This window comes from Podarcis filfolensis (assembly GCF_964270895.1).
Source record: "Podarcis filfolensis genome assembly, chromosome: 10".
Taxonomy (NCBI): domain Eukaryota; kingdom Metazoa; phylum Chordata; class Lepidosauria; order Squamata; family Lacertidae; genus Podarcis; species Podarcis filfolensis.
Window position 1 is genome coordinate 34089158 of NC_139612.1, and position 23557 is coordinate 34112714.

The 23557-nt window shown below is 42.1% G+C and overlaps 1 long non-coding RNA gene across 1 annotated transcript; it reads left to right on the forward strand.

The window, feature by feature from the left end:
* The first annotated feature begins 1829 nt into the window (after positions 1 to 1829).
* On the forward strand, positions 1830 to 13828 carry LOC310743270. The gene is made up of 3 exons (XR_014538921.1): positions 1830 to 1876; positions 11258 to 11342; positions 13810 to 13828. It is a non-coding gene; the product is annotated as an uncharacterized lncRNA (long non-coding RNA).
* The last annotated feature ends 9729 nt before the right edge of the window (positions 13829 to 23557 follow it).

A 23557-nucleotide genomic window follows, 5' to 3' on the forward strand; every position in this document is an offset into this window, starting at 1 on the left:
GCCATCATACTATAGAGAGGGAGAAACAAGCTGTATCAGTGAGGCGTCGATACAGCTTGTTCCCCCCTCTGCTCAACTGAGGAGTGTGCAGCTGCCCTTGCCTCAGTCAAGCAGTTAAAGGAGCCCCCAGCCCGGCGCTGGCTCCTGCAAGCTGGCAGTGGGGTGGAGGGTCTGTGAAACTGCTCAGCTGAGGGGAGCGCAGTTGCCTGTCTTGGCTGGGGGGGGGGCGGACAAGCTGCATTGTCCCAGCCTGCAAGCCTGGGTGAAACCGCCTCTGCTCTCAAGGATGAGAGCTGGGGCAGTTTCACCCGGTGTCTCGTGAGCAGGGGCCAGTGCATCTTGTTTTTTCAGCATCATGGTATATTGCCAAACTGTGATGTTTGCCTGGTAATGCACTGCGATGTTGAAAGCTGATATTGCCCAGCGCTAGACAAGACAGCATCTTCCACTACACCCAAGGACACCAGGCTGGTTTAGAGGGTGCAGGGCAGGCCACCTGGCACATAACACTTTCCCAGTGCCTCACCACTTGCTCCTGGCTCTTGGCACAGATAGGGCCCTCTGTAAAGGTACAGGTAAAGGGACCCCTGACCATTAGGTCCAGTCATGGTTGCGGCGCTCATTTCGCTTTATTGGCCGAGGGAGCTGGTGTACAGCTTCCGGGTCATGTGGCCAGCATGACTAAGCTGCTTCTGGCGAACCAGAGCAGCGCACGGAAATGCCGTTTACCTTCCCGCCGGAGCGGTACCTATTTATCTACTTGCACTTTGACGTGCTTTCGAACTGCTAGGTTGGCAGGAGCAGGGACTGAGCAACGGGAGCTCACTCCGTCGCGGGGATTCGAACTGCCGACCTTCTGATCGGCAAGTCCTAGGCTCTGTGGTTTAACCCACAGCGCCACCCGCATCCCTAGGGCCCTCTGTGGCACTCACCAAATCAGACACAAGTTTGCATAAAATTTTCATACACTTAATGTAACATGAAGATATCTACCCTTTTTTGCACATGACCCAAACATAAAATGGGTCACGCACAAGTAATAAGATGTCCGACAGACAGACTATCAAACTGGCAATTCTTTCCCCATAATTGTAGATCCATACTACAAAAGGCTTACTTTGTTTAACATCTACCTGCCACATATCTATTAAAGACATGAGAGCTCTGCTCTCCTCTAATGCCAGCTCTCAGTCTTGGGAGAACCCAAGTTTCACAAATTGTAGGTGAGTCATGTTAACTGTAAATCTTTCATCAGCTGATCTTAGGGCGGCAATACTACGTTCAGGGCAAGATCAGACCTGGCAGGGGAGCAAAGGTGATTTAAGATTTACACCAATTCAGTTCAGATGCTCATGCTCGGATAAATTAAAGATTTAAATAGTTGAAAAGCAAGCACCTTATTCATTTGCTGTGGTTATGTATTAATGCCTCATAATAGCAGCAGCATTTTCTTTCTTTTTCATTTCCTGAGCAAAAGGGGTTTGAAATCGCCATTCAGCCATAAAGCTCATTTGGTGCCCTTTGGCCATTCACTGTCTCTCAGCACAAACCTATATCACAGGGTTGTTGTGAGGATAAAATGCCCATTTAAGTGTTTGTACCAGCAGTGCCACCAACCCACCCGCCTCAAGAATCCCAATATCCCTTCACAGGTGAGATAGCCACCCCTCCTTGTATATTGTTGCTACAATCAACCAGCCTCTCTCACTGCCCTACTACTGTATTTACATTGATGGGGGGACGACCATTACTGCACACTATCAGATTGGATAACAACACTCTCTGTCTTTTTCCAGCTCCCAACTTCATACCAATTAAACAAAGAATATCTCATGGACTGTTCTCCTGCCTACAAGATAAAGCAGCCTCCAGTCAGGTGAGGTGGGGGATGCCTACCCCCCCAATAAAATAACAACAACAACAATTTATTATTTATAGCCCTCCCGTAAGAGATCACCAGCCAGTTGTCTCTATGGCAAGACATCTGTACTTTACCAGCTCTTTAGGCACATACAGTGGTACCTCGAGTTAAGTACCTAATTCGTTCTGGAGGTCCGTACTTAACCTGAAACTGTTCTTAACCTGAAGCACCACTTTAGCTAATGGGGCCTCCTGCTGCCGCCGCGCCGCCGGAGCCCGATTTCTGTTCTTATCCTGAGGCAAAGTTCTTAACCTGAAGCACTATTTCTAGGTTAGCGGATTGTGTCTAAACTGAAGCGTATGTAACCTGAAGCGTATGTAACCTGAAGCATATGTAACCTGAAGCGTATGTAACCTGAAGCATATGTAACCCGAGGTACCACTGTAAATGGTTGCCTAACAGACTTGGCCAGGCCCATTATTTTAACAAAGAGGTTGGTTTGACCAGTTCAGCAGCCACTTCTACTACAAACTCCTTTCTTACAGATACAAGATTACAGACCTAGTTGGAAACCAGAGGCATCATCCAAACCATCCCATCCCATAACAGTACTTTTTCTTTTCTTTTCTTGAGAGTCATTAGTATATTCCTATGTAGATTTGATCAGTTAATCTATTAAGACTCACAGGATTGGTCGACTGAATTTCCTTTAATTGAGATTTACAAGTAATAGTAGTACCCATGATTCCGTGTAATTGCTTAATATTGGCCGTTATTTTCACAACACACATTAAAAAACGCCATAAAGTCATTCAGGGAAGTAAATGCCAGTGCAGCCAAACTGCTGAACTGAAGTTCTAATGTGAGACCCTTTGGGGGAGGAAAACATCCAAGCGATACTGAACATATAAGCTGTGTTGCTAAGGATATTAGTGTTCTGTGTTTTCCTTTTTGTCGCCTAGATGGAAGTCTGCTGATTCAGCATTCCTTTTTTGTTCGGCTGGTTACTTCTATTGCCTTCTCAGGTTGCTTGTGACTTTTACTTAAGTCAGTTTCAGGCTGACAAGTCTTAACTACTGGTAATTGATAAAATATTGATTTATTTCTTCTTCTTTTAGTTTCAGTATCAAAGTGATCAAACACATACTTCAAATTTAGCTTAATTGAACAGCTCTGATCACTGGGAGATGGGGAAATTAATAACCACAACAGGAAACTGTTAGGGTTTTTTTTAGCGTAGTCATTCCTTTCAAGAAAGTCAAACATTTCTCCTTTCAAAGTTGCTTACTAAGGTTTCCAGTATGTTGTAACTTGCTAGAAAGACAGTCATTCTTTTTTTAAAAAAACCAAAAACATTATTTGTGTTTTTAAAATTATTTTAATGGATTTCTAAAATGTTTAATTTAATCTTTTTAAATTATTTGATTAGAAATCTGTAACTATACCAGACATTTTCAGTCACAATAACACCATGTACATTTTTTTTTTGGGGGGGGGGAACCCTCACAATTGAACAAACAATGATGTATGACTGGTTATAAATAGATTGGACGGTTCCCAACATTTCTGGGAGTTCACCATGCAGAAGTATATCCTTAAATTCCCAATGATGGTGCAGATTATGAAGCATTCTGTCATCCAAGCACCATTTACATCTGCTGCCTTCAGGCTAGCCAACAGAGCAAGCTCGGATCATCTCAAGCTCTTTTTTCTGCATTACTCACCCTGTCCTAATCTGCAATTTCACCATTGCCAAAACGCCCACAGAAACCTCATGCTATTCTATGGTGATACTCACTTTCTGCCACACTGACACAATAGATACACTGGATATTTGCCCTAGCTCTGTGAACTTTCACCATGGCTAATAACATATTGCTGTTAAACGATGGATTTAATTGATCTGTAATTAAACAACCACAATGTGACACTGATTTGACATAATTTCGATGCTAAAGTAAAATATTGCATGAGCTGTGGTGTGTGTATGTGTGTTCTTAGCAGAGTGTGACTATATATTGATTGCAATTGCAAATCTCTGGTTGGTGAAAGACAGGGAGGCAGAGGTCCAAGCACTTGTCAGCATCCACTAGTGATCATAAATATGATGTATCTTGCTGATTTAAATGCTATTCCATCTCTTTGCTGGACAGCTGGAAAGAGCCCGATACTGTTTTGAATAACCTGGTGCATTGGCTGGTTTTGCTCTTGGTTAAAAATGCCTCTGAATATAAATTGCTTTTTATCCCCTGAAAATATTTATAGAAGTACTTATTCAAATTAAATTTGGCATTTTTACGTATTTAATGTTTAAACATGAGCTAACCATGAGACTTATATATATATGTGCAGTGAACATTTGTGTAGAGATCAGCTATCATCGCATAAAAACTCACTTGCTTGTCATAGAACACTGTATCAAGAGCTCAGGCTTCCATTAAGCACCCACGCTGAATTTTTGCTAACATTTTGGCAAAAGTTGCAATACAGTCCACAGTTGCTGATACTCTAGCCTTTGCAGGATCGCAGCCGAAATGTTTTTATCCTCTCTCAAGACTTTATAATGGAAGTTGGATAAGAGTAGACAACTTTGGTTAATTAAAGAAATTTATTGACTGAATATAATTATAATGTATGCAATGTCTGCAATCCTATACCAACCTACCTGAAAGTAGTCCCTGTTGAACTCAATGAGGCTTACTTTTAGGTTTACTAAGGATGCAGGTGGTGCTGTCGTCTAAACCACTGAGCCTCTTGGGCTTGCCGATCAGAAGATGGGTGGTTCAAATCCATGCAACCGAGTGAGCTCCCGTTGCTCTGTCCCAGCTCCTGCCAACCTAGCAGTTAGAAAGCATGCCAGTACAAGTAGATAAATAGGTACCATTGCGGTGGGAAGGTAAATGGCATTTCCATGTGCTCTGGTTTCTGTCACAGTGTCCCGTTGCACCAGAAGCGGTTTAGTCATGCTAGCCACATGAACCGGAAAGCTGTCTGTGGTCAAACACTGGCTCCCTTGACCTGAAAGTGAGATGAGTGCCGCAACCCCATAGTCGCCTTTGACTGGTCTTAACCGTCCAGGGGTCCTTTATCTTTACCTTTTTTTACTTCTGAGTAGAACAACACTCTCAATGAGGCAATGAAATTGGTGTAGGGCCATTTGTGACACTTAATCTACATGGTTTAACCATATAGGGGGAAAGGGCTGTGTAAAAAGATCATATTGTGAAAATATTGAAATTGTCTATTTTATTGTGATTACCTTTGCCTGGGAGCCATTCTTCCAATAAATACCACGATATAACTTTTTATTTCCCCCCCAATCCCTTCCAATAGCCAATCTCTGCAGTGGACCAACTGAATGTAGGGCATGGTGGCTTTTAAATAAATTGCAGGGAAGGAATATTTTCCTGGAAATTAATGCAGTAACTACTGTTCCAAACTGTGTGCCTTTTCCCTGAGCATTTTCTGAAAATTAGTAACTCTTTTCTCATTCATGCCTCTAGCTTGAATGCTAATATGTACGATCAGCCAACATCTGACACTCTCCATACCAACAATTCTGGAGTTCATTTACAGAGAAAGTCATAACTCGGTTGTGTGCTTAAATGTGCAGTTCTGTTTTAGAGTGTATTTCTGAAGCATTCGAAAATAAGATGAAAGGTAATTTGGAGGAATGCAGGAAAGGTGATTTGGACAAACATAAATCCTAAGGATTGGAGCACAAGAAATGGATCTGAACAGTGTAGTTTCTATAAGTGAATATGGGAAGGACATGTCTAGTACGTTCTCTTTTTTTTTTTAAATAATTTTTTATTAAAGGTTTTTATAACAATAACAAACATATAACAAATACATAAACAAACAAAAACAAAAACAAAACAAAAAACATGTACCATCATGTCTAGTACGTTCTCAAGACAAAATTTTATTCTTGGCATATCTGCATTGGATTTTGCTCCATGATCCACCTGTCATTTACTTGGTTAAATCTCTGGTAAAGCTTCCTACAAATATAGGTGAAACGAACCTCTGAGTAATGTATTCTTCTTGTTGAAGAACTTGTATTCTTCTTCTGCACTTTTCTAAGAAATATGGTGGCCATAATTTTCCAGGTAGAAATAATTTATTGACATATGTCCAGATTCTACAGTTAGGTACCCTTAATTTCATTCAACAGGTTAAGGTTGGGAGGAATTTCATTTAATAATGGGCAAAACACAGTATTCTAAAACAACATCACTGCATGCTAGGGATATCCTTAACTAAAACGGAAATAGACAGTTGTCAGGCTCCATCTACTGGTAAACGACATGTAAAGTAGGCTCACCTCATCCACTGTCAGCCCTTGGGCCAAATGTGAATTTAAAGTTGTCAAACAAGTTGTGAAAGGCAGGGCACAGAGGGCTGTCGCAACATAACTTCACTTGCAGGTTATGTTGGAGGGTGGAGCTGTCCCCACCTACCTTTTCAAAGTGGTTGCTAGAAACATGTGAGTGAAGTCACTCCCTCAGGCAGAGTGGCCACACACATGATCTGGGGATAAATGAAGAAGTCCCTGCTCCAAATGCCACCCTTTATGGATTTCTGAGTGTCATCTAAAAGGAGCAGGGTCTTATCTGTAGTGGCTCCCAATTTATACAAGGCTCTCAATAGGTCCATTGATCCCCTTCTCTTGTTTTCTTTCAGAAGCAAGTAAAACACTCCCATTCTGCCAAGCTTTTGGAAACTGAATTTCTTTTGCTGTTTGTTTCTAATGTTGTTGTTTAAAAAGTTTTTATGATGTAACTCACCTTGGAAACTGTGTTGAAAGGTGCTATATAAACGGTGTATAGAAATAAGTGTGTGGGTCCACCAGCAAAAGTACCAGTAGTTGCTGAGCAGGGTTATAAAGCAAGGACTGGCATTCACACTGGGAATCTGTAGCAAATGTAATAAATAAATGAAATAATTCATTCAGGTATATCACTTTCCTCAGGATAGTGATGCCTTCTACATGTTCCATGTTGGGAATCCTAGTGCAGTGGTACCTTGGATTAAGTACTTAGGTAATTCGTTCCGGAGGTCCGTTCTTAATCTGAAACTGTTCTTAACCTGAAGCACCACTTTAGCTAATGGAGCCTCCCACTGCTGCTGCACCGCCGGAGCACGATTTCTGTTCTTATCCTGAAGCAAAGTTCTGAACCTGAAGCACTGTTTCTGGGTTAGCGGAGTCTGTAACCTGAAGCGTATGTAACCCAAGGTACCACTGTACTAGGTCTTAGTATCTGGCCCTATGGATGGAATCTAACCATATTCAAAAGCTTCACGTGGATTTATTAATGTATTATTATTCACCCCCAAAGCTTTGGGGCAGGATAAAAACCCACATAAGTGCAGACTGCTCATTGTAAAGAGCTTGGGCTATTTGTTTATAAGCCAAATATCAGTGGTACAAAGACTTCATCATTAACCAGAAGAGACTGTTAGTCAGCCTGATTTAAATGTTGTGCTTCATAGGTTTTCTGGCAAGGGAAGCTTTTTAACTATTGACCCTGTACACAAATCTAATCCTATTATAAAGTGATAGCTGTCATAAGGACGGCTAGCCAGATTCATTTTAAATGGCTGTTGAGTGTTCGTCTTTAATGAAACCTTGAAACATCTGTTTGTGGTCAGCTGTGAAGCATTTCTGTAGCTCACGGTCATTCTGTCGTGTATGTTTTTTTGTAGTTAGGTTAAAAAAAAAATTAAGAGCCCATGTCTGGAATCTTGATCTAGGATTTAGCCTCTGGGGTGCTAATGCTACCATTGGCATTGCAGACATAAACTGCGTAATTATGCTGCAGTGATGTTGTCTCTAGCCTGAGTGGATGAGCTGCAGCCTGTGCAATCCGATGCTCCCCATACCTCTGGGAATTCACTCATAGCTTGAAATTAATCTCTTACAGCTGCTTTGGTAAAGCAGGTGAAAAGTGAAAATAATTATCAAAGCTCTGTGACCTCTTATAATTGTGTGAAATCCGCAGAATATGGGCTGACAGAGGTCGCTAACGTAGCTTGCAGTTTGCTGAAATGACATGCTGCTTAAAATAGATAGCACTGGGTTTTTTTTTTCTTCTTCTTCCCCTTTTTCTTTTCTTGAAAGGGTAGGTAATCAATTCTGCAGGCTAGGGAACAGTCCCCTCTTTTCAAGCCATCCCGTGAATGAATGGCTCGTGCCGCAAATTCAAAGGCCTAAAAACACACAATCAGGGATCCACAGGGGCGCATGCCCTAGATCTGCATGAACTCTGAGGTTTTCTGCTTGTTTTGTCTCCGATCCTGTCAAACCCATAAATTGCTTTTTGAAATTATGCCAGGTTTTAAAGAAAGCAGTTACAGTTCTTCATGGTTAAAGAACAAATGGGTGTGGGTGCGTGTGTATTGAGTGCATGTGTATGAGGCTATGCATGCCAACAGATCACCTATGCAAATTATGCTCATGTTCCCTCCCTCTTCCACTTACAGTTTTGTTATTGCAGGCATTTTTGATTCATGTGCCCCAACCTCTGTCCAGTATCGGCAATTATATTTCACCATTTCATGTAATTCATTGTCTTCATCTTGACCAAGCATAGAAACATGCTTTTATAGACATTATAATGGGCATTGTTTATATTTTTTTTTCCTGGATGAAGCTGATTATTTGGATCCCTTTCAGTCTAGCTTCCATCCTGGTTTGATACCGAAACTGCCTTGAGCTGTGCACACGCTATGCCATTAAAGCACATTCAAAGCACATTCTTTCCCTCAAAGAATTCTGGGTACTGTAGTTTGTTAGTGGCTGCTGGGAACTGCAACTCTGATAGGGGTAAACTACAACACCCAGAATCCTTTGTGAGGAAGAATGTGCTTGGATGACTTGCACCGGGAGATTGGTGGGGCAGTTCATCCCTTTGGATTCTCAGTAGCATTCAGTACCATGCATGATGTCTTCTGGGTTATCTCTCGTGAGTGGAGTTGGGGAACACTACAACTAGCATTGGTCAATTGTGTGTTCAGACCTTTAAACCTCCCCTTAAATAAATTCAGACAAGACTCAGATTTTGGTTTGGTTTTTGGCAGAATTTAGGCCACAACTTTATTGATTACAGCAAGTGAGTGCTTGCATAGGCTCTGGTTCGACTAGCTCACTGCCATGCAGGTAGCGCTGACCCAGGGCACCAGCATAGGTCAGCCTAGGGTGAAAACCTGGATAAGCAGAAAGCCGGGAACAGGCTAGCTCCGCCACCCAAATGCCCCCCTAGACTCAGGCACAAGCACAACCCCCTCACAGGGGTTGACCAAACCATTGAGTCCCTGGATTCCTTTAACGGAATACCCTTCACATAGGATTGGCGAGAGCGTTTTCCCATCCCTATCACCTGAGCAAGAGCCTATTCATAACCTTACAAGTTGTGACGATTTGCTACGCAGCAGGCGAAACCCAAATGGCACCAGCCAATCAGCCAAGTGGGGAAAATTCCTGCCGTGCCCCTGTCCCAACGACAGACGACACACGATGGCATAGCAAGGTCAAGCGCACAGCCCTAAATATAGGGAGAGGTGGGCTGATGTTCCGAATGCACGTGCTGAAAGAGGAAGCTGCATAGGTATAAACTTGATCTGTTTAGCATGCATCTCATCGGCCTGATTAAACCCAGCATCAAGGGACCTACCAATTGGGTGTTGTGGCTATCCAATCATATGCATCCACAAGACAGGGTTTGGTTGCCAGGTCTCACCGCAACACGTGCCCTCTTTAAGGGAAGACCTGATTTCTAAGAGCCAGGAGCCAAAAAGTTGTTAAGAATTACTGCTGGCCAGCCTCACAGCCATTGCCCTATGGGATACAGCAAGAGTCCATCTTGCCCCATGTGCTTTTTAACACCTGCATTAAATTACTGAGTGGGACCAGAGTGTTACCACCAGCATGCTAATGATACTCAGCTCCAGTGCTATTTTTCTAGAAAAAGAGGTGCTGGAACTCACCGTGAATGCCTCAGTTGTTCTCTTAAAATGGCAACGGCACCCATCTGAGAGGTGATGGAACTGAGTCCCTCCTGAAAAAAAGCCCTGTTCAGCTCTGTCTCTCACTTTTATCAGATCCTAAGGAGATAGTGGAAATCAAACTGAAATGTTTGTCAGCATCGCCCTTGAGCCAGTGCCACCAACTGGACTCATACACTTCAGCCCCGACTGGGCTAGGCGAGCTGGGTAGCACTTCCAGAGACCACCTTCTGCACAGGAACAGGTCAAAGTGCTGTGGACTCACAGCTTAGAGTTGTGAGCACCGGATTCACTTCCACAAGTAGACAGTCGTTGCACAGCAGAGTATAGCAGAGTATAGCAGAGTATAAACGACTTGGAGAGCAGCTCTGTAGAATAACTTCTTTATTCTATCTACAACTATTATACAACTATATACAGAGCTAAATGAGGTCTAAGCATAAATGAATGCTGCACTGCACTGAGTGTCTGCAGCTGCTCTTAGCAGCAACCTTATCTATACACACGATCTCTAACACTCAGTCTCTCTCTCTCCGACACACTGACTGACTGACTGACTCTTTGATGTGGTGCTGGAGCAGAATAAGTAGAGAGCAGAACACGTCTCCTTCTCTCTGGAGAATCACCAGACTCATCAGGAGATTCTTGGATATGGGAGGGGTGAAATCTCCTCAATGTTGGGGCAGTAAAGAAAGGGATGAAGGAGAACAAACTGACACTTCATCCAGATAAGGTGGAAGTATTTTCCATAGTATTTGTTAAGTTGTGGGCGAACATATCAGACGACACAGCGATTTTTCCAAAGCAGCTCTTTATTTGTAAGCTGGACAGAACTGAACAGCAAACAGCTCAGCTGGCCTGCTTTTATAGGCAGCCGGCTGTCAGCATTGTATCAACAACAACCCAGGGTTTCCCGCCTAAAATAACTGACGTGGACCTGAGTGAAAACTACATATACAATACTCCTGGTGGCCAGGGTGAGAACTTCAATACATAACAGTATTTTAGTTTAACCAGCAGCAGGAGTACAATGACCTGCCTTCGATGGTGTCGCACTGATAATAGGTTTGCGCCTTGGGAGTGCTACTTGATTCAGTCCTGCTTTTGAATACTGAAATGATAGTAGTGACTAGGGATGCTTTTTTTAGCAGCCTAGTCTGGCATGGTGGCTATACCCCTTCCAAGAGAAGAAAGACTTGGACACCGAAATTCAGGTCTTAGCAGCGTTCTGACTATATCGCTTATAAGACACTTTATGTGAGGCTGTCCGTGAAAAGTGTGTAAAAAAATTCAGTGAGAAAATGCTGCCACCTGTTTCTTACCTGGAGACTATTAGAGCAAAAGACTCCGGTATTAATTTATTTTCATTGTCTACTTGTTAATTTCTAGGCTCAATTCAAAGTGCTTATGTCCCAAAACCTATCATAGATCAACTGTCATAAAAAGAGTCTTAATTCAACAGCCTTCAAGAGAGGTAAGCTTCATTTTGGTAACAGCATCTTGTTCGTTAAGAAATGAATATATACATTATTTTCCCCTTCCCCTCCTTTTGTTTTGTTTTGAGAAATTAGGCTTGTTCCATGATTTTTTTGTTTGTTTCAAAGAAACCTCCATGTTAAATAATAAGTTAAACCATAAGTTCATATTTGTTTGCTTATTTATACAGCATTTCTATCCAATCAGAGGCCCTCAGAACGGCTTACATAAGAAGAGTTTGAAGAGTTTGGATTTGATATGCCGCTTTATCACTACCCGAAGGAGTCTCAAAGCGGCTAACATTCTCCTTTCCCTTCCTCCCCCACAACAAACACTCTGTGAGGTGAGTGGGGCTGAGAGACTTCAGAGAAGTGTGACTAGCCCAAGGTCACCCAGCAGCTGCATGTGGAGGAGCAGAGACGCGAACCCAGTTCCCCAGATTACGAGTCCACTGCTCTTAACTACTATACCACACTGGCTCTAGTTCTAAGCCAGTTCTAAGATGGATCTCAGGCTCAGAGCAGAAAAATACATGGCATACAAGGAAAAACAAGTGGGAGGGAGGAGATAAAAGCAAGCTCAAGTTCTTAATGTTACAGTTCTTGAAGTTATAGCTGATTTCAGTGGCACTTCTGGGCTGTCTTGCAGTCCCTGCCCTCACCCCCAGATCAGATCCAACAACAACAGAGCAACCTTCAGGCCAGGAAGACAGGGTTAGCTCCTGCCACACAGTGCTTCCCTCAGACAACTGACTTGATGGCAGCTAGAATCCTGAAAGGAGGGAGCTTGATGGAGTTACCCTCCTCCCTTGCCAAAGTCAGTGGTGGTTTTCTGGCTGTCTCTCTGCCCCATCGCTAAGTACCCTTCTCCCCAGATCAGATCTAGGAGCAGTGCTAGCGACAATGTCCAGGCCAGTAGAACAGAGTAGTGCATGTTATCATTGCTAATGCCCATGCATACCAGCATTTTAAAGGTTTGTGTTCGCTAATAGTTATTTTAGTACTTTCCATGTTGCACAATTCTTAGCTTCTCTGCACAGGTCCTCATGTAGCCCTTTTAATAATTGGAAGGGGTGATTGTAAGGCTATTCCCTTTCTCATACAAATGTCCAGCATACCTGAAGGAGCGTCTCCACCTCCATTGTTCTGCCCGGACACTGAGGTCCAGCACCGAGAGCCTTCTGGCGGTTCCCTCGCTGCGAGAAGCCAAGTTACAGGGAAGCAGACAGAGGGTCTTCTCGGTAGTGGCACCCGCCCTGTGGAACGCCCTCCCACCAGATGTCAAAGAGAACAACAACTACCAAACTTTTAGAAGACATCTAAAGGCAGCCCTGTTTAGGGAAGCTTTTAATGTTTAATAGGTTATTGTATTTTAGTGTTTTGTTGGAAGCCGCCCAGAGTGGCTAGGGAAACCCAGCCAGATGGGCGGGGTATAAATTATTATTATTATTATTATTATTATTATTATTATTATTATTATTATTAAAAACTTTTTCTGCTCCTGCCGCCCACCCACTTTGAAGGAGGTGTGTTTTTCCCTGCCAGCAATCCCACTGGCTGTTTGTTTATTTGGGGGGAAGAGGTATCTTTCTCCCACTGAAGGGCTAGCTCCCTGCAGAAAGATTCTCCTCCTCCATTATGTCTGAACAGTTTTCATGCTGTCCCTGGAGAATCAGGGATAATACAAGCATAGTGAAGTACAGGAAGCTGATGTCTGTGCTGCTAAAAAAAAAAAGTAAACAAATCAGCCCTTGTACAAGGTCTTGGTCTCAAGCAACAATCAGCTCATAGTGGGTAGAAAATCTTTGCTTTCTGTGTCTATGGTACATGTTTGCAATGCAGCTTTTGCACTGATACCAGTCAATTTGTGATAAAAAACTACCCCACCACTCAACACTTCATTTCAGAAAATTAGTCCAGATCTTCTGACTCCATGATTCCAATGTCTTTTACTTGCCTGAAGTGTGAACCATGATAGCTGCAATCAACAAGGGGATAACAAGCTGGCAAGCAGGAGATGGTTGAATTTCTGACCTGATTGAAAAAATCTGCAGTGCTTTGGAAATTCACAAAGCATTGAATGTGTACAGTAACTTTGAGAAATATTCAAAGATTATCTTACTAACTCAGTTTTTTTAAAAAAAGAAATATTGCTCTACAGCATCTGGTAGAGTCATTGTTGGAAAGAGGATAATGAGCTAAATGTTTCATTTACTATGGTAATTCCTTCCTTTCTCTCAAAGTGAAGTTTATTCATTCATTTGGTGTATCCATCTAGAATTCTCAAGATAGTACATTTTTTTTTAGCTTATATGTATGCAGTACACTAATTTTACTTGATCCTAGAATTTGATTAGAGTCTAAAAAACCTTGCAGTTGGATATAGAATCTAGGAACTTCTTCAAAAGCGTGACATTATAAAAAGCTACACTTATATTCTACCTTTGTCTCCTTTGTGCCTTTCAGGTCATTTTTACTGAGAGAAGATCTGTTTCTGGTGGTTCTGAAAAAACAGTGGATGACCCTATAAAGGCAACAGTAGATGCATAGGAAATGGAAAGATGTCTAGGCTATAAAATCCAGTAGCTCTTGGGTACCAATCTATTTCAACAGGAACGCATTCATGCTTTCACATGAAGGGGGAAAGTGGCAGGTATCAATCAAGATGAGATCATCAAGATGCCAAGCAAGCAGTATGGAAGAACAACAGGACAACAGCAGCGATGGTTCCGAAATTTCAGTTGCTCTCTGATGCAGCTGTAGGCAAAAGCAGCATAATGTAGGGGTCATGGGTGCAGGTGTGCTTCTGAATGCATATCCAGTTTAAAATAATGTACTGTGGATAGGCCATTTCCACATTTGGATCCATGTTCAGATCCACATGCATATTTAGCATCTGTACACATCAAAGGTAAATGTATAGTTCTTGATTTAGCAAGGGATACACATGTATGGATCTCCTTATCAGGACTGGAGTGATAATCCCAGTTTCCTAAGGTAATAAGCATGATCCAGTTCACTCAAACACACATATGTGCATCTTGCATTGAACTGGGCTACTATAGCATGAGGTTCAATATCTCTAAGCTATAGTTAAGAAATCAAACACTGCTCCCTTGCTCTGGACCCACTTCCATCTGCAGTGAATTTTCCCCTCCTTCATCCTTAACAAGGAACAATGTCCTGTGGTATATTCAGTAAGTATTGAGATAACTGATCTTTGGGAAACAGTACAAATTCCGTAGGTATGTGGGAATTCCTCAAATCGGTTTATTGTAAACTGGGCGGGGGAAGGGGCTTTTGTGCAAACTTAAGTGAGAGTAACGAAAGCTGCACAGTGACTCGGCCTGTTGGATTGCACCTTATGCTATCAAATTTCACCATCCACTTTGTGCTGAGCAAAATAAAAGGAAGGCATGAGAAACCATTTCAGCCTCTTGAAGTGGTCTCAACAGAACTGCCAAGGACTTGTACAAGGGAGGTCTTTAACGTAACCCTGAAAATTAAATATGAGAGTCCATTGTGAGGAGAAGAAACATATTTTTTATTTTTGAGGATCAAATTTTGATCCAAACGTAATTGCATCCAACAATTCCAACCCCACCCCCAACACACACACACACACACACACACACACACACACACACACACACAGACTTAAAGGCAGAACTTTGACTGAAGAGCCATTAACTTCTTCCTGTTTGCCTGAATGCCTTTGTGTCTTGAAGGAGGAAAAAGAAGTTCTCTTTTCCATGTAGTGAAATAATGTATTTATATTCCAGTTATTAGTTTTCATTTGTTTACTCCTTCAGTCTAGTTGTAGACACACAACAGCAGTTTAAAAGGCAGAGAAGAACCTGTATCCAACTTGCTTTAAGATCAGTGGAGGAAACTTTCAAAAAAGAGAGAGGGAGGGAGAGGCTAATACCCATATTGGCTGCAATCGCTCACAAAGCTTAATTTGGCCTCATAGAATTTTAATAGTAGGCTTAGCAAAATTTCCCAGTTCTTCATTTCTCTTGAACAACACCATTCTCTATCATTAAAACCCCACCTGAGGCCTTTAAAAAGAAACGTATTAAAACTACAGGGGCAGTTATGGAAAGATCTAACCTGTAATTTACTCCCTATATTTAACACTGAGGGGCTTAGGGTCACCTTGAGCAGGAAAGTATATCTCTAAACTATCCCACTTAATAGATGCCCTATTGAGACTCACTATCCTCCCACTTAATCTCGTTTTGTAATGCATTCCTAACCATAAGAATCACTCTCAGGTGCCTCATAAATAGCCTTTTGGGAAGTATTGATGAGTTTGCTGAACACAACCGAGGATTTGAAATAATCTTCACACTAATGAAGCAGAAGAAGTGGGAGGACAAGACCCAATGGACCAGCTGTAGAGGAAAATGCTTATTTATATTTAAACTTGTGTGGAATCTTCATTAGGCAGGGATGTCCTATTTCATCATCATCATCATCATCATCATCATCATCATCATCATCACTATCATTTTATTATTTATACCCCGCCCATCTGACTGGGTTGCCCCAGCCACTCAGCATATATAAAATCATAATAAATCATCGAACACTTAAAAAAAATCTTCCCTACACAAGGCTGCCTTCAGATGTCTTCTAAAGGTTGTATAGTTACTTATCTCCTCGGCTTGTGGGTCACAAAACTCCATACCCTCCAACATTTCTCCATTTAAAATAGGGACATCCTAAGGAAAAGTGGAACATTCCAGGATCAAATCAGAAACCAGGACTGCTTCTGTAAATCCAGGGCTGTCCCTGGAAAATATGGACACTTGGAAGGGCTGGCTCAGTGCAAGATGGCAGCAGGCCTCTCCTTGTTGGTAGTTGCCAGGTTAACAGCTCACACTCTGGTCTTCTGAGTCAAGTGTTGGGGATGAGGAGCTAGAACTCACTCAGCCCATGACAGAAGCAACAGGCCTCTTCTGCTTCAGATCGTGGATGATTAGGAGCCATTGACAAACATTTATTCTATGAATTTGTCTAATCCAGTTTAATCCATCCTGTAGCAGTGAATTTCATAACAGAATGTAATCCTTTCCCTTTCCTGCTGCTGCTGAGTAATTTGAACCATAGCCCACACATCTGGGAATAAATGAAATAATTTCCAGACCAAAGGGCTTTACTTATAAGTGGGCTTGAGATCTGGCTCCTCATCTCTAAGAAATTAAGCACCATTTCTATAGTAAATCTATATGGTGTAGACACGCTGCACTGTAAAGCGGAATTCTCTACATCACTTATTTCTCACATTTTTTTTCCTAAGTACATCTTTCTGACCCAATGAAATTATTCAGTGCCAGAACATCTCATCTCATTGTTTTCTTATGTGGCTGTAAAATCAGCAAGGAAATGGTTTGATGTAGCCAATTTAATTTTACATCTTATCTTAGGTAGGGCATAGGGAGAGGGCAGCCTTTCTTTTTGTACTTTGCGATGTTCTTTTTTATCCTTACAGCTTTGATGAAACTGTGAAAGAGGATGGCTGTAAATTGAAGGATGATGTAAATACCATCCTTCAGACCAAAGCGCTGGACTAGGGAATAATGCCATTCATTTCATCTCAGCTGTTTCAGTTGTATTTCACTCACTGATTTGTCATACATCTATAAATTTATATTCACAGGGCATAACAAATGGTTCACAGAATTGGGGATGAGCTGCAGAGCCTCTACTCTCCAGTCACCAGCCCGAAGCTCACTTGGACTCTCGTAGTTAGCAAAACTAATTGAAATTTGAGGAATGTTTAACCAAGGTAACATTGAAGGGGTCAGTGTAATTGCCATGCTTGATGGCTGCTTCAGCAAGATCCAAGAATTTAAACGAAGGTGACTTTTCAAAGATGGTGCCTCCAAATGAATTCAAATTACAGTATTATTGAGATTTTTTGTTCTTTAGCAATGATAACTTTACTCCCACTGTCACCCTCTATCCTCCCAATTTTATATTTTGGTTTGATTTTGACATTAACATTTTTAGTGTATTGTAATGGCTTTAGGGGTTGCTTGTGCGTAAGTTACCCCCGCTCTGGGCTAGGTTGCCACTCCGTGGCTGTTCAGTCACTAGCAGAATCCGTCAGTGGGCGTTTCTTGAACCTCTTCCAGCAAAGAAGTTCTTTGACGCCAAGTCGCCGCCTACTTTCCCTGCGCGGAAGTCTTCTGCGCAGGGTGGGTGTGGGCAGCGGAGGACCTGTGCTCTCCTCGCTGGTCTCCTGTGAAGAGTCCTGGAGCCTCCTCTCTGCTTCCCCCATCGGCCCCCCTCTATCCCTGGTGTTGCGCTAATTTTCTTCCCCAGCCGGAGACCTGCCTCTCTCCCTGCTTGGCCCCTCTCCAGCATCGCTGTGGAGCCTCGCCTCCTCCTCTAGTTCCGATGGCAGTTCCCTGACATGTATGTTACTATTGTAATAGGTTACTTTTAATATGAGTGATAATTTCAAACCCAATATTGTGTTTTATCCCCACAACAACCCTGTGAAGTAAGGTCAGGGTTATTTCACTTCCACTCAAGAGAGCGCACGGCTGCGAAATAAACAAATCAGCCAACACAGCCATATCCATTCATTACTGAGGTGGGATTTGAACCCATTTCTAAATCTAGTTTTCTATCCAACAAGATCAGAGGTAGTGCTCAAGGACTTTCAGATCTTGCAGAGGTCAATATGCCTGTCTGAATACAAGACATCTCCTTCTCCTTCCATATATTTATATCAAGGTGATGTATGAAATTTAAGAAAAGCAATTAAAAGCAGTTCAAAACAACACAAAAATAAAGATGGATCTTTTACAATAATACAAAATGGACATCCACAGCAGATACCTATTTATCTAGCTGTGAAAGCTTGTTTGAACAAAAATGTTTTCTATTGTTTCCAGAAAGCGCAGAGAGCAAGTTCCTGTCATATCTCAACAGGAAAGCCCTGCTCCAAGTTACTGTGGCGCTTCCATCTGTACAGTACCAGGTATATGCACTTCATTGCTAATATTATCAATAATAATGAGATCCTGTGATGTCTACGAAGGACGGTTGCTACACTAGCAATTACACTGATGCAAACAATTCAGCATCCTGTTCCTCGACAATAGTTTGTGAGCTGCATTTTCTATGGAGGTCTTTATTTAGTCTGTCCCTTTCCCTTTGTGAGATTGTGACTGATGAACATTCACTGTATGTGCCTGTGGCATGCTCCCACATTTAGATAGTGTGGGCAGTGTGTGGCATGTCACTGTGTCCTGTGGGAGGAGTTTGATTTCGTTTCCTTTGAAAGGAGGCCTTAGGGAAATTGTGGTATTTTGTATTTATGCACAAATACAAGGCTGTGCATAGGTGAAGGCATAGTTTAAGCCAGTGGCCCTCCAAATTATATTGGACTACAACTCCCATCATCCCTCATTAGGGCTGACTAGAGTTGGTGTTCAACAACACCTGGACGGCTACACTTCATATGTGGGTTAAACATTCAAGCAGACACTCAAATACCACTTCTTCCAGGGAGACAGCTAGTAGCCCAAAATGTTGTTAGCTTTTCATAGCCCAGTGCTTGGTTCTCGGACTCTTTACAGATCCACACCATACATTCAAAGCACATCCAATTCACATTTAAAGTACATGACTTCCCCCAAAGAATCCTGGATACTGCAGTTCCCCCCTCACAGAGCTACAATTCCCTGTCCCCTTAACAAGTCACAATACCCAGGATATTTTTTTGGGGGGGGGGGGAAGTAATCTGCTTTAAATTTATGGTTTTGTAACAGATCTATTCTCAGGCTGCCTCAAAATTTTGCTTTTGTTTCCTTCTTGAGGCTCAGAAAACTTGATGACAGCCAAGGGATGGAGGAAGGTGAGCTTCCTTCTACAAAATGGCTCTCCCACTTCGGAAGAGTCTCTGGCTATTTCTTAATTGATCCGAAAGATGGTGTAACAGTTAGTTCCCATGGCAACATATCACCCTGTTTTACTAACAAAAGAACATGCCAGGCTAGGCCTGGCTCACTGGTTTTACCACTTTAGCAATCTTCCTTTTGTTCAGATTCCAGTATCAGAACAACAGAATCATAGTGTGAAAAGGCACCTTTGAAATGATCTGTTCCAACCCCCAATTTCATAACAATTCTCATCTTTTATGGTCTACATCTTACAGTTTTTGCCATGCAGCTGGCTTCTATTTTCTGTTGAGAATTCGGGTGTTGTCGTGGGGCCACCATTCCTCTCTGATCTATTCCCATTATGCCTGTTCCCCCAAATCCTGCAAACTTTGCAGACATCAGCATATAAATTCCTGTATATTGATAACATTATATTGAGGCCATCAATGAACCTATATTATTAAATCGGCAGTAACAATCTGTATTGAATACAGGGGATTTACTCTGTTACAATACAGTGGTAACTTGGTTTGCGAACTTAATCTGTTCTGGAAGTCCATTCTTAAACCAAAGCATTCTTAAACCAAGGCGTGCTTTCCCATAGCAGCAGGGGACTCAATTTACAAATGGAACACACTCAACAGGAAGCAAAACATGTTCTTATTCCAAGGCAAAGTTCATAAACCAAAACACCTACTTCTGGGTTTGCAGTGTTCTTAATCCAAGTTGTTCATAAACTAAGCTGTTCTTAAACCAAGGTACCACTGTACTTTGAGATTTTGATTGGTATTATTCATACAGGGTTCACAGTGATGAATAATAGTTATTTATACATCATCTTTAGAGTGTTCAAAGCATTGCACATACAAATATAATGTATATGTGAATAATAGTCCTCACAATAAAACCCTATGATGTAAGTGTCATGGAAGGCAGCGACACAAACCCCCTGACTCTACCCAGATACAACTAGGTCCAGTGCTTTCTGGTGGCTAAACTATATACAGTCATACCTTGGCTCCTGAACGCCTTGGAAGTCGAATGTTCTGGCTCCCGAATGATAAAAAACTGGAGGTGAGTGTTCCGGTATTCAAACTTTTTTGGAAGCCGAACGTCCGGCGCGGCTTCCGCTATTGTTTCCAACGCGCCTGAGCAATTGGAAGCCACACCTTGGTTTCCGAACGTTTTGGAAGTCAAACGTACTTCTGGAACGGATTCCGTTCGACTTCCGAGGTATTACTGTAATGATGCTATCCATAGGGTCATTATTAGGATGCCTATACTGCAGATGCACCATTGTGGTGAGGCTAGGATTTAGTGTCTTGTCTATAGGGCACCTTATCAGGTGAAATTCAATCCAGGGTCTCCCTGCTTCATAGTTCAGCCTCTTAATCCCACTTTGCACACTTTTCTGACCCTGTGGTCTGAACATGTACACAAACACTGAACACGAACACCATGTTGTCTGAACAGGGAGCAAGATCCTGTTAGTGGTCCAGCCCTGATCTCTGCAGATTTCTTGGTGCCTGCATATGTTATGTCAAGCAGCAGAACTGTGAGTTAAGTCCAAGCAAGGTGTGTTTTTATAAGCAGAACCTGCACAACTGCTACAGCATTCAGTAAGGAATTCAAGAAGCAGGCCAAATATCTTCCCATACCTTCCCTTGTCTCCAGGATTCTTAGGCTGCAGAATAATTCAGACAAATGCTTTTAAGTATTAAAAGCACATGTAAGGGAGCAGTAGGGCTGTATGGATTAGTCCCACACCCACAACTGCCCCTTGACAGTTGGGTATATCAGAGGTGGAGGGACAGAGTCATTAAGGTTGCAGAGTCATTAAGGTCGCCCCACATTGGGTGAAAGATTGGTGCGTTCCTTCCAAGTCTACAGCTCTGATTCTATGATTCTAGGAACAATGAGGAGCCAAGTACTGAGCCTTTAGGGGTCACTGGCAATGCAGAAGAACTGTCCCCATCCCCCTCTGAGGCGTGTGCTACTTTACTTTGCCAAACCTTTATTAGGCATTACAAATGAAAGCAATCATAAAAATTCATATATAAAATTTTGAAATACAGCGGTACCTCGGGTTAAGTACTTAATTCGTTCCGGAGGTCCGTTCTTAACCTGAAACTGTTCTTAACCTGAAGCACCACTTTAGCTAATGGGGCCTCCTGCTGCCACCGGGCCACCAGAGCACGATTTCTGTTCTCATCCTGAAGCAAAGTTCTTAACCTGAGGTACTATTTCTGGGTTAGCGGAGTCTGTAAGCTGAAGTGTATGTAACCTGAAGCGTATGTAACCCGAGGTACCACTGTATATACAAAAACAACCACGTAAAATACGTAATAATGAGGATTTTCAGTGGAGTTTCTTCCTGCTAAATAGTGCTAAATAGTGACAAAAACTCAGCCACCTTTGCAGTTACTTCCGGGTTAATGTCAGGCAGATAGAATCATTGTGACGTGATGTTAGACTACCCAAAAAAGGGGATAACACGCATTTGTACAATGGACAGTAGAAAAGAATATGTTCTACAGTGTCCGGCACTTTCAAAGAACATCCACAATGTCTATCGCTTCTGGGGATGTTTCAATATCTGCCCTTGACAAAAGCTGAGGGGAAAAACGTTCAGTCGGGTTAACATAAAGGCCCTGCATTGGACTGGAATTATTGATTTTGAAATACAAGTGACCCTGTTATCTGTTGTATTTAAACCATCAAACTTGGGGGAGCACATTTTATTTACAGCTGACACAATGTTTTGTTTTTCAATGTCCCTTAATCTGGTTTGAATGTTGCGATAAATATATTGCTCACCTGAATTATACAAGAGTTCCAAGTCGATACCAATAGATCTAATTTTGCTATGTAAGATTTGGAACCATCTGGATTTATAAGAGTCTTTAAGTAAGCCAGAAAGCAGACTCGAAGGTTAGCAATGAAAATGGCAATGCAACCAGTATTTTATAGCGCCAGCCCACATCCAATATTCCATTGTGTGTATACCTAGTTCTGCACACATCGTCTCATACTTGATTGAAGTTGGGATCCTGAGGAGTGGACAGGAGATTGCCAGGATGACAGGGGGTGTGATGTCATGGGAAAATGTGTTCCTTTTGAAATCTAATGGGGTTCTGGGAACAAGAAGGAGGAAGTAGGCAGAAGCATCTTGGCACCTCTTGGAGGCTGCACTGCAGAACCAGGAGCCATGACTGACTGCTGCTCTGGACCCACACTTGCTGAAGCTATGAGAGGGGGGCAATGAGAGATATTCTTGGGTTGGACTTGTAAAAGGGTAAAAGAGTATTGGGAAATGATCCACAATGAATTGAAAAAAATGTTCAAAAGTACATTCCCCCCAAAAACCACAATCCTTTTAGTTGGGGATAATTCAGACAGAAATTCCCAGGTCTCAAAAAAGGTTATTTATGTATGCCACTACTGCAGCCTGTGTTTTGTTAGCCACAAAATGGAAAATGAGCGAGGTCCCAACTAAAGAAGAATGCCAACTTAAGCTGATGGAATATGCACAGCTTGCGGATGTAACATATAGAATAAGAGAACAAGAAGAACATACGTTTACAGAAGACTGGAAAATGTTTATTGAATATATGGGGGGGGGAATTGTGTACACTTGAAAACGCTGGCAGCATTAAGATAAATTCAACAGTGTTAGTAAATTTTGATGGATGTAATAATGGAATACTGAATGGTTTAGTTCAGGGGTCAGCAAACTTTTTCAGCAGGGGGCTGGTCCACTGTCCCTCAGACCTTGTGGGGGGCCAGACTATATATATATATATTTTGGGGGGAATGAATTCCTATGCCCCACAAATAACCCAGAGATGCATTTTAAGTAAAAGCACACATTCAACACATGTAAAAACACCAGGCAGGCCCCACAAATAACCCAGAGATGCATTTTAAATAAAAGGAAACATTCTACTCATGTAAAAACATGCTGATTCCTGGACCGTCCGCTGGCCGGATTAAGAAGGTGATTGGGCCAGATCTGGCCCCCGGGGCCTTAGTTTGCCTACCCATGGTTTAGTTTATGTAAAATATGCAGGGATTTATGGTATGCAAAATGAACCATGGAAAGAGAAGAAAGGAAGTCATTGATATTGTAAGGATGTTTAAATGAGTATTTAGCAGAAGATCTACCGTATATCTATCTCTCTATCATCTATGAGAATCTTGGGGTATAATGTTCTGCACCTTCTCTACTGAAGACTCTAGGTGTAAATATGTGTACAATAAACCATATGTCTTAAAAACGCTAGTTTCTGCTATGCCTCAATTTTTCCCAACAG